Source organism: Poecilia formosa, unplaced genomic scaffold (genome assembly GCF_000485575.1).
Source record: "Poecilia formosa unplaced genomic scaffold, Poecilia_formosa-5.1.2 Scaffold719, whole genome shotgun sequence".
Classification (NCBI taxonomy): domain Eukaryota; kingdom Metazoa; phylum Chordata; class Actinopteri; order Cyprinodontiformes; family Poeciliidae; genus Poecilia; species Poecilia formosa.
The window spans coordinates 82766-95070 of record NW_006800658.1 but is presented as its reverse complement, the minus strand read 5'-3'; the positions used below and the strand labels follow the sequence as shown (position 1 = coordinate 95070).

Below are 12305 nucleotides of genomic sequence, written 5' to 3'. Positions count from 1 at the left end.
TTATCCAGTCTCTGTCTGTCCTTGAGAACATCAACAAACCGCACCTTCTTTGATTCCGTTTCTTATTTTGAGTTTAGTAAACATACCAGAGTTTACACTCTTGTTCTTACGGGGATTTTCCACTGAAGAGTTTCAAGTAATCAGAGCTCCTGTAAGAGCCGCTGCTGTTAATGGGTTCTATAAATATATTAAATCTCTTTCACGGCTATTTCAATTTGGCAACTCTTTATAACAGACCAGAAAAATATGCAGAAACTTTTTCTCTTTTCAAGCTGAAAATTAATCCCATTGAAAAACGTTTTCAAGTCGGGCTCGATTATCTCATTTTAATCGAGTTTTTCTTTTTTTTCTTTTTTTTTACATCAATAGACATTTTTATGTGGACATGTCTTCACCTTTCACTCTTACACCACAATTTCCTGTTTAGTCTTTTTGTCTGTGTCAATCCCATGAAAATTTGCTGAGTGGTTAAAATATTTCTTGCAGTAAATGTTTCATACTGTTCTACATTTCTGTAGGGACACTGCACAGGAAACAGTTTAACCACACAAGCTACGCGCTCACCTCAGTCTCTCTGCAAATAGACATGTCCTGGAATCTTTAACCTAATTTGGTTAACATTATTTTATCAAGCCTATAATCCTTATATAATAAGTGCTATACATTTCAGTCAGTGTTTGCAAACGTTCCTTTAAAGCCCAACCATCTGCTTTTTGACTAGATTTTACCAGCAAATAAAGCAAAACCAACTCAGGACCCCTGTTCAGTTCGCCTTAATCGAACTCTAGTTCGTTTGCGTAGAAAATCCGGTTTGTTTGGGGAGGCGTGAACGAACTTTGATCCGGACCAAAACAGTAAACTCTGATCCGCCTAAAAACCCACATCTCTGTTTGTTTGAGGTGAACTCTGAAGGGGGTTGAATGCATATGTGAATGCCTAGAGGATTGGAGACCTCTGCAAAAACAGGAAGCGGACTACAGCACAGGGCATTCTGGGTAAATGCAACCAAAACAAACACGTGAGTTTTGCGCTAGCAGGAGAAGCGGCTCATGGAAGATAAATTCCACAGCAGCTCCATTTTTATTGACATCATGTGAAGGTGGAAGTTGCGCTCTGTGTCTTCTTCAGAGGTTTTCATGGCATTTCCTTCAGTGGTTTTTGGTGCAGCGCCAGCACAGGAGAAGGGGTTGGGTTTGTTTAACGCAGTACGGTGTGAAAGTGAACCGCACCAGCTGAAAATGTAACCGTAACGTTGCAGTCTGCCAGGCTATCAGGTGTGAAATCATCCTAAAGAAAATAGGAAATCAGTATCGGCCCATAAAGGCCTGTTCGGGCTTTCCTTTGGGATCCTTGGAACAGATCACATCAGTCAGGGTCAAAGTGACGTGGCTTGAACAAACTTTTGTTTTTCTGATTATATTGATTCCCTTTTCACCTATGAATGAGTGAAGATTAGTGATTTCATGCAGCAAAATTGCTCAAACACTAGCAAGCAAAGATAAAATCACTATAACAAGTATTTCCTGTCAAACTCTCTGTTTGTGTTTAGATTTAGTTTAGTTTTCCAACGTTATCTGAACAAAGAACTCAGCTTTAAAATTCAGACCTTTCTATCTAATGTCTAGTTTCACTTTTTACTTCTTAGACATTATGTTGTGTATAAAATGATGGCTTTGTGGGAATGATTTTCCCACATAACTGACTTTATCAGTGTAAATCTGCTTAATCATCCTAACTCTTAACAGCTGCTGCTTTGACCCTCCCTGACTTTGGATGAAACTCAGTCATCACATCATGGGAAAGTTGTTTTTTTCCACTTGAACAACTTACCTGAGAGCATACTCTGTGTGTCTCTCTCTCACCAGCTGCAACATGTAAAAAAGACCTCAAGCATGGTTTTACAAGGCCCCGTAGACACACAAGAGCGGCTTGCATGCAGAAACTTGCAAAGAGATATTAGCTGCGCTGCAGCTTTAAACCCTGAAACTTTGATCGTTCCATCACCAGGACGTGCCAGACATGGCACCTGAACGGTTACCTGGGAAGGAAAGTTTTGCAGCGCCCACAAAAAATTTGTAGGTACCCTCAAATAGTGCCTGGTTGTGTGTATTTTTCTCTATGAGGGCAGTGAATTTAATATTTGTATGTGTTGTTAGAGGCTTTTTCTGAGTTTCCTTGTGTCTGTCTGCCAACTCATTAATTTTGGAATTTGTAATGCACTTCACTATCAGAAATGGTCAGATTTTTGTGGCGTAGAAGGTCGACTTCCCACTTTAAATCTGTGTGAAGCTCATAAATTTCAAAATAAGTGATTGTTTAAAAAAAAGAAAAATACCTTACATGATTTATAACTGAGGCATAATGTTACGTAATGAGAGGCTTTTGATGAACTCATGAATAGCAGTGCTGCTTACAGAATGCAATATTTAAATAAATTATACTGCCAAAAAAAATAAATAAAAATCTTGCAAAGTATTTTTGGTTTAGTTTCTAGTGCAAATATCTTAGTACGCTTCAACTCAGACAAAACTAACTTATAAGTAACTTTTCAGCAAGATAGTTTTATCTTACTAGAAACTAGACTAAAATGACTTTGTAAAATGTTTTGATTTTGCAGTGTATGTATTAATCATGTGGCGTCCAGTTTCATTACAATAAACTCCATATTGTTCTTGGGAGCACAGTGACTGAGGCGCATATATATGGTGGTGATTCCAATACTAAAGTGCCAGTCCTATTTATCACATACATTTGATCAAGAATCAGTTTGAATGTATGAAAACACTTGAAGAGGTCAAGTTGCCTCATGCTGATCAAGAAGTGCCCTTGAAACGTGTTTTTGCTCCTCAGTAATCCCAAACACACCAGTAAGAGAGCAGCATCTTTGTTCCAGACCAACAGGATTATTATTATTATGAAGAGCCAATCCTCAGGCCTGATGGAACAGAAAACCGGTAGAAGAGAATCAAACTGTTTGTTTCTTGGGAATGCAGTCCAGTTGTCCTGGGCTGGAAGACCTGATTACAAACGCCAGAAGTTGTTTGAATCCATGCAGTGCAGATGTGGAGCAGAAACTGATTTACAACTATTAGTTCACAGATTCACAATATATTAAAAATCTTTCAGCATTTTGCAGTTTCTACAGTAAATGTTTGAGTTTGTAACAAGAAATCTTAATGTTGATGAATAACAAATTAACTTTAGAAGGATGTGTGATTAACAATATGTGGATGAAGCTTCTTTTGTTTTCTTTTTGTTTTTTGTTTTTTGCTGATGCTCTAAATCAAATCAACCAGCTTTTTTTTATTATTACGTCTAACTACCGTCTGAGCTGTGCCAGTTTCCTATGATATTTTGTTGTTGTCTTTCTGGGAAATGTCAGGCTGATGATAAATTTGTATTAGAGGTCACATATTTTCTGCACGATGATCCCCCTGCCGTTCCAGCCTCCTACTCCTCCTTGCTTGGAGTCTGTAGCTCTGCAGTGCTTCGTGGGTCCGTTTCAACCAGCACCAAACACTCAGACCTTATTTGGAATGTCAGAACTGATAGGAGCGAGAGTTTAAAGCCTCCCACTCATTTATTTATTTTTTCTCTTTACCGTCTAACCGCAGCAGTCCCTTTTCAAACCCAACCAGGAGGAGAATGGTTTCAGAGTGCAGATTAGTTCAACTGCTCACTTTTGCATTTTGTGTGAAGTGAAAGCTGAGAGGGATGGCAAAACTCAACAAGTGTACTCTTTTTTTTTTTTTTTTACAACTGGTACAGTTTTCAAAGCTGTCTCCACTGAAGCGGTTTAAAACACTAAATGTGTTTTCTGCTCTCTAAAAGCGCAGGGCTCACGAAGACCTGGCTGAGTGAAGCAGCATTAGCACAGCATTAACCACTCAGCCCAGGTTTCCCACGGGATATAAAATGGATCCTTGTTTTGTGAGGAAATTGCCACAGCAATGCCGCTGAAGAGCACTTTGCTGGGGCCACATCAGATATTGACAAATATTGTTTCCTGTTTAGGAGCTGCAGTCGCTGCACTTCAAATCGAGCATCAAGGAATTTATAATCCAAATAGTGGGCTAAAAAGGACGTAAACAACACAGAGTACGACCAAATGTGGGACAAATTATCTAATCAGAATATTTTTTTTTTCCCCTGGAATCGGAATAATTCCAGCATGCCTTGCATTAGCTATTGTAGCGCCACGATAGGTTTTCTTTGTTGTGGCCAAAGTAATGACTGGAATGGCGCAGAAGTGTGTTGCTCAACTCAGTAGTGGAGCTGTTGGCGTTCGCTGGGCTGCAGCTGCATGCTGAAGAGCAGCCAGATGTTGGAGATGGTGAAGCGAGGCTAGTGAGCAGGAAACTGTTCTGCATGCCATAGGATTCTTCTTTGAAAACAGGAAGGCAACTTGTTCCCTACTTATGTGCCTTTTCCTGTGGCATGACCGGAGGCAGGCCTTGTGCTTGACAGTTGCTGGGAAAGCGCTACTTGTGGCTGTAACAATAGGCTTCGGAGGGTGCAAACGTCCCAAAAGTTTTTCTTTTAATCAAAAATTACAACATTCTAAAAACTATATAGACATGTAGTTTCAACTAGAAGTAAAAACTCTTGAGAAACTTTTATTTTTTTACTATTTATGTAATTTGCTTTTGTAGATATTGGCTTGCAAAAGTGTTCATTCCCCTTCAATTTGTACAGTTTTTGTTTGTTACAGCCTGAAACTGTACTTGTCTTTAGAAGTATTGAGACACTGTATTGGATTATTGTGATGTAAAAGGAAAAAATACATTATTTCACAAATATTTTACTTTCTTCCAGGTGCAAATATAATTTGAATTGAAGTTGGTTCTCTAACATTAGCCTCTGCTAAATATTGTGTTGGTTTAGCTTTAGCAGATCTAATGTTTATGATTTGTGCTTTTGAGTTAGCATAGCTAACTTTTTAGCTATGCTAACTCATAGCTAACCGACGAGATGGTTACTCTAAATTGCATTTTTGTTTTTATAGGTGCCTTATGAAAAGCAATTGGTCGTACTACATTTTATTAAGAAGTATCAGAGTAAAGCCAGTTGATTACATAAGCATATGTTACATTTTTAAGATGCATTTATTAAAGAAAAATGGATCATGTTCCTTCTATTTTACAAGACTGCACTTGTAAAATAGAAGGAACATCACATAAAATCCAAATAAAAAAAGACCAATGAAGTTTGTGGCGGTCGAATGATGAAACACTCAAAAGTTCAAAGTGTTTTCTTGGAGTTTTCTGCGCCATACTGTTACTCATTATACAAATGCAGCAAAGGGGTTGATGTTGCTCTGGATTGTGGGAGTTCCTTTTGAACCCAAGTGGAAAATAAATGAGTTGATGGTGACTTAAACCTGGGCAGTTAGGAATCCTCTAATATTTAGATTTATGTTTGCCATCTAACACCTTCCAGCAGTTTCCCAGAATGAAAACTGTTCCCTAACCCCTAAGTCAGACAGACTGCTATATACCAACTAAAAGAAACATGACACTGTGATAGATACTTTATGCTCTTTCATTTTTGGTGCACAGCATGGAGCCTTTAAAATGTGGCTTAAGGGTGTCTCTGGCACTCACAGAGCATTGAACCATATAACAGTTTAAGCTGCTAGCACCATCACATTAAATGCTTTGATCTTAAATAGCTCTTTTGCCAATAAAAAAAAAAACAACAAGTTGACAGACGGTTGGTTTTCAGGGGACAAAAACGAGATTATAAGCAATTTTAAACTTGCTTTTCCTTTCATGCAAAGAAAAAGAAAACAAGTTAAAACGTGTGATCAAGACGCAACAGCTCAAATTCTTTTTTTAAAGCTAAGGTGTAGCAGAACACCCTCCACATTTTCTGGCTTTGCATAATTTATTGAAGGGAATCCTTTTGCTCTTAACTACAGTGGTTGTTTCTTTCTCTTTTTTTTCCCCCTGTCCCTGAATCCAGGGAAGCCCTCAGACCTCCTCTGCAAATGTCTTTGTGGTTAAGAATGACATGTGGATGAGAGGCGACAGCGGTGTCAGGAGCTCTGTGAGCCGCATGGCCATGGGTGATGTGATGTGACAGGCTGTCACTGCGATGTTGGTGACCTGTGGTATGTCTGCAGTGCTGAGGCCTGGCTGGTGCTGCCTTAATGCCCCGGCAGAGAAACAACCCGTAGACTCTAATCATTGTATCTGTCAGGAGAAGATGCGTGATGAATATAATCTGCAGCCGGCCATTAAAACCGCCTTGTTGAAACAAGAATATTCAGATTATTCTCACTTGGTTAAAAGGCAAGGCAAGTTTATAGAAACCGCATCGCTCATTCGCGGTTGAATTCAAGGTGCTTTCAAGGTGCTTCATAGGAACGGAGCAGAAGAGCAACAACAAAAACTACAGTAAAAGCAAGAAATACATTAAACTTGTAATAGTTTCTTATGGGAACAACGGGAAAGAGAAGAAATGCTAAAATGCTAATATGAAAAAGAAATAGCTAAGACATGATAAAAATAAACCAATGAAGTCATCTTTGACCTTTATGGGAAAGTAAACATTGTCTTCATTCCCGATTTAAAGACACAAAAACAGTTTCTGAGCATTTCAGGTTTTCTATGCCAGAGCTGAGGAGCTCGACTGAACACTGCCCCTCCTTGTTCAGTTCAGGTCCTGGCAACGCCCAACAAACAGACCACTAATGACCTGAGGGGTTCATGGTTAATACCTGACTAGCAACTTTAGGATCAAAACCATTCACTGTCTTGTAGACCAGCAACAATATTTTGAAATCCATCCTTTTACAATCAGGAAACCGGTTCAGTGATTTAAAGCCTGATAAAACTGTGGCAGCTGCTGATCCATCCACTAACTGACATTATGATCACAGGGACTTAGTAACAGAAATGTACTGTGGTCATTTATTGATACAGGAAGATAAAGTTGTCCGTCATCAGCGTACAAATGATAAAAGGGAGAATATGTAGGTATTAAATGAAGGCAGTCTGTAAAGTAAGCCAGGTGGAACCCCTTGTATGATCTTTGTTCACATAAGAATTGGGAAAACCACCAAATATTCATGGTCTGTTAAATGAGATCTGAATCATTTTAGCACACAATATTATCCACTTTTCCAGTTTATCAACAAGTAATCAAAGGCAGCGCTGCTGCCCAACTCATAGTATTCCCTAAGGGATTCATGTAGTTTCTTATCTGAAGAAATATCACAAGTAACAAAGGTCATGGCAAAGAAAGCAGATTGAATTGGTGCTTAGTGTTTATGTTTGGATCCCAGAGTGCTCCTACAGCTAAAAAAATAAAAGCTTAATTTTTTATTTTTTTTTAAGAGTGCAACCTCTAACTATTTTATAAAAATAGTTACGGTTGGAGTAGTGAAATCTTAAACAATGGTGGATTTGTCTTCAAAAGAGCTTTTATGATCTCTTACAAACTCCCAGAGGCAGCCATAAAGCGGCTTTCTTTCTTTCTTTCTTTTTTTTTTGTTGCTGTTCATCTTTTTCTCCTGCCTTCTCTCTGGAGGGAAGCCTCAATCTAATACAACTGTGTCAGGAAGTGTGGGGATGCAAAGTGCTGATGAGCCAAAAGTAGCCCACCTCTGCAGTGTGCTGCGCTGTCCCAGTACGCACAAAGCCTTATTAGCGAAGCATGCCATGAACCGCTATTCACATCCCTATGCAGCCTAATGGCACAGGCCCCACAGAAACTGATGATGATGGCGTGTGTGTGTGTGTGTTGGGGGTGTGATGGGGGAATTAAGTTGTGTGTCAGGAAGTAGAAATTGAATAGATTTGAAGCTCAAGCTAGTTACTTAATGCGGCTTATCGTAGCTTTTCATGTTGTGTTGGCAACACTCTTCAGTGTGGAGGGTGTTTCTGAGTGAAGTAGACTCGGACGCTGATTATTTTTTAAATGTAGTGTTTAAAAATGTGAAAAGTTGGAAGAAGCAGAGAGATGTTTTAAAGGAAACTGTATTTTTCAATGAGTGAAAATAGATCTGTGGTTTATTCAGGCTGTGGGAGAGAGCAAAACTTACAGCATAGCATAGGAAGGATGTTTTGGTCATTCTAGCTGCACTAAATACGGATGTGAAACTCCATAATTATTTTAGTCCATTAATAATAGTTAAACCCCACTTCACTCCAATTGGTCTGTTATTGACCACTCACAAAAGAAAGGCTAGGAAAAAATAGTTTGACTGCTTTTCTATGTTGTGGTTTTTAAGAGAAATTGGAATCAGTTGTAACCGACACGTCAAAGCTGCACAAACACTGGAAAATCGGAGGTCAACTTCAAAATTCTGGTTGGCGCATCATTTCTGTTATAAAAAAAATCAAACTGAATGGAAAAAAAACAACTTTTAAGTGCTGCAGATAATGCAGGAATGACCAGTAACCCTTTTTTATGTGGAGCTTAAGAAAGTATTGTGTGTTTTTATTGGTCTTTCATCTGTAGCTTCATCTGTAAAGCACCTAGAATTATCGTGTGTATGAATGGCGCTTTACAAATAAACATTCTTTGCCTAATGACGATACAGTCAAGGTTAAAGACGTACTCTGTTTTAGTTAGTAGCAAAAATGGTTTCAGGTGATGGAATATGGCAAGCTCAGTGGTCATAGAGTAGCACAAACTATGGCAAGCTGTGTATTTGCTCGATATCAGGTGTAGCTTTTTCCTGCTAATCTAAAGCTCAACACACCCACAAAACTTTATAGAATTTAGCCAATATAATAAAATACTGGTGGTGATGCAAGAGTACATCTGGATCACAGGTGCAACTAGATATGATGGTGAGATTTTAGGAATTTTTTGGGGGAAAACACCTAACACATACGTGAGACATATTCTAGTCCAGATGGGACTTGTGCGTGCATTGTGCCATGCTTGTTTCATTCAAAGTTTTTGCACAAAAATAATGTCACAAAAAGGACAGAGATGTGTTTTAAATAAGTTCTGTTCAGTGTGAAACTTTCCAGCTTGATTTTGACCAGACAAAAATGTGATATTGCACCACTGGAAGCTGTGAGGTTAACTTTCGTGTTGTGAACAGCTTGCAGTTAGCCAGACTTGGTTTTCTGACACCGATTACAAATCACTTTTATCTGGCCGGTCACTCTGACTTTATTTCGTTTCTCTTGCGATGACCCTAAGTGCTGCCAAAGAAGCAATTCAAAAGATATAAAACCCAAAAGAATGAGCCAGCTCTATCAGCAGAACAGGGTAACTCATGAATTACTCCAGTTCTTACTTTAAAACAAGAAGAGTATCAAGCATACATCAGGCTTAAAGCGCTCACCTTCATATCTGGGCCTCGTGTCTCAAACTTCTCCAGATGAAGGCAAATCCTGAAAGCAACAGGACGGTGCTTATAGACAGACTTTACTCAGATAGAAATTTAGTTGCGTTTCCAGATCTCTTGGCATCCCTAATGGAGTGAAGTTATTCAGATTTGTTGGAAATGTTCTTGATCTTAAATGAATTTAAGCTCTGTTTTAGCAGAATGCATTAGAAATACATCAAAAGATGCTAATATTGCAATTCCTTTTTGAAATAAGAAAACAAACATTTTGCTGCTTAAAATGCTGTAAGATAGCATCACTTTAGCGTACGCTTGATCAGTTGTAGCAAAGTATGCATGTGCAGCTCAAAAAATACTTCTAACTGTGAAATCCTCAGCGACTTGACTTAACAGTACAGTGTAGGCCGTCTAGTTTTTGGATTAACCGGTTGATTTGATGGCAAAAGCTGCTTAACAAAAGATTTTATTCCAGAATTTCAACCAGGTGTCAGTAGAACTGTGACACTGGAGGAGTTCTGGGTAAAACATAGAGATTGGTTTAAATGCAAAATGTATTTTTTTGTGCAAATTTGACTTAATATGTTGTTCTTTCAGCAAACTGATTTTTGTTGAGTCTCTATACTCCAGTTAGCAATTAATCAATTACTAAATTAGTTATTTCAATAATCGATCAAATTAATTGTTTCAGTCCTAAAATTTTCTGTAGCTGTTAACTGTCTTTGGTTTTGGGGCTTTTTTTCAGGCAACAAACGAGCCAAAAATGTCTCCACATAAAAAAATAAAAAAAAGAACAACCTGCTTTGCCCGCACACATATCATGTTTCCTTAGGAACCCAACAGTTATATTTATTTTTTTGTTGTTTTGAGACATTTATCCATATTAAAACGCTCAATGGAAGATATCGAACTCTCCCAGGAGAGCGTCGCAGCATCTTTCAGGGCTTCGGTGAAAAGATTAAAGGCTGGTGTGCTCAGTCTTTTGAGCATGCTTGTCTCTGAAGGCTGTGCCACTGGACTGACAGATGGTACCAAGAGGTCTGGTGTTGCGTTGCCGTGACGGCTCACCCGGAGCTCCATCCACAGCGCTCAGCATCACGACACTGCTTAGCTTGACACTCTCGCGCCCAGCCTCCCAGCTCCCATGAATAGTTTGTCTCCTTTGACACGCTGAAGGTCATGTGCCTCGCTGCCATGGCGTAATGCAGAAATAAGCCCCGCTGAAAAGATTGTTCAAAATGGAATCCCTTATTGTTCCGTGCGAAACCAGAAAGTGTAAAAACGATCCTACTCCTTGTTACATCTTTAAAACATATTTTAACTGCACATTGTTTTTGTGTGCATTAGAATGGACTCGGAGAGGGAAATTAAAGATGATCGGTATATCCTGTGTTTAAGCCTCTCGTGTTGCAGGAGTCGCTTTCAAAGTGATTCAGAGCATCTGAGCTCATTAAATGTTAATCAAAAAATCTATTTTCAGATCACTTTGAGATCAGTCGTGAGGATTTCAGGCCAGTTACAGCAGGAGGCCACTGCTTCTGAGAGCTGAGTGAACTGGACTGGTCTTTTCCAATGGAAATGCTGAAAACCGGATTTCAGTTTGCTTTTTCTCTCCAGCGAAGATGGTTTTGATAAAGCTCAAACTCTAACCTCAAAGTTTGATCTTGAGGTCCATTTTTCTTTAAACACATTTAAATGGCACAAAGCAGGAGGAGAGCAACCCCTTTATCACAACAGCTTTTGCAACACATGCACCCTCCTTTCCATTATTCATGATGTGTTTCCACAGACAGCCTTGAACCATGAGCCACTCTCTTGTCTCTCTTCTTCAAAACAAGAATGAACCTGAACTGCCTGCACCAGAGGGGCTCTTTATGTCTGCTTTTGGAAACATTAAAATGTCCAGTTATGCCTAAGAGTTGAGATCATAAGGAGAAAAAAAAGTTAATTGAGTGCACATTTACAATTTAAATGAAACTGTACACCTCTCTATGACCCTTATAATAATTTAACATCAAACAGGTGTAGTAGCAGAGAAGAACTTTATCCTCTTTTGGGAACTTCAATATCAGAATTTTAAATTTTGAAAATATTTGTACTTAAAAAAATAAAAAAAATAGCTGTGACCTAGAATCCATTCATCCATTGTCTGTACCCGCTTGTCCATGCGGGTATAGACCTGGTGCTCTGTCCAGATCAAGAGGTGGAGTTCACCCTGGAGAGGTTGCCAGTTCATCACAGGCCACACACACACACGCACGCATGCACACACGCGCACACACACACACCTTAGAGGACTTTAAAGTAACCAGTTAAACTTGCAATTGTACCTTTGGACTGTGGAGGAAGCCAGAGTACCCAGATTCGAATGCTGCAATTCCATTGACCATAAAGTTCTGAAAATAAATTTACTTTATGGAAAAACACCAATTTCAGAAAAAAGAAAATTAGCTACGTTTTTACAGTAGGATGAGAATATGCCGAAATTGAATTATTTTTGCAAAAATGCAATGGAAACACTTTTTTTCGCATCACGTCAGTTTGCAAACAGCAGTAAGACGCTTATTTGTAGGCACTGGCCTCCATGGACCATGCCCAGCTGGTTGCACTTGAGGCCTTACGGTTCATCAAAAGCTGAGTTTGTCCTTCACTTGTGTTTAATCTATAGCTCCTCTGTAAAATCGTTGGCTACTTTTTCCCAAAATTGTTGCATTCGTAGCCGGGCTTGTTGCTCCAACTGAATAAAACTTAATTTAGAAAATGAATTATATTCAGGAAACTACATTTTATTTCTTTTTCTGATATTAAAATTTGCTTGATAATCTGAAACGTCTATGTTGACAAAAAAAAAGGAAAAAAAACTTTAAGCTCGCAAGGTGTGTGTCCTGTTGCATGCAGCGTAAAAGTAACACTGCAATACAGAAAAAGAACATCAGACCTAAAGCCAAACATGGTGGAAGTATGACGGTCCAGGGCGCCACCAGTTATTAGGCTTAAT

The 12305-nt window shown here is 38.9% G+C and overlaps 1 protein-coding gene across 1 annotated transcript in view; it reads left to right on the top strand.

The window, feature by feature from the left end:
* Positions 1–12305, top strand: part of LOC103131116 (mastermind-like protein 2) — a 51685-nt gene that overhangs the window by 23317 nt on the left and 16063 nt on the right. The window lies entirely within an intron of this gene.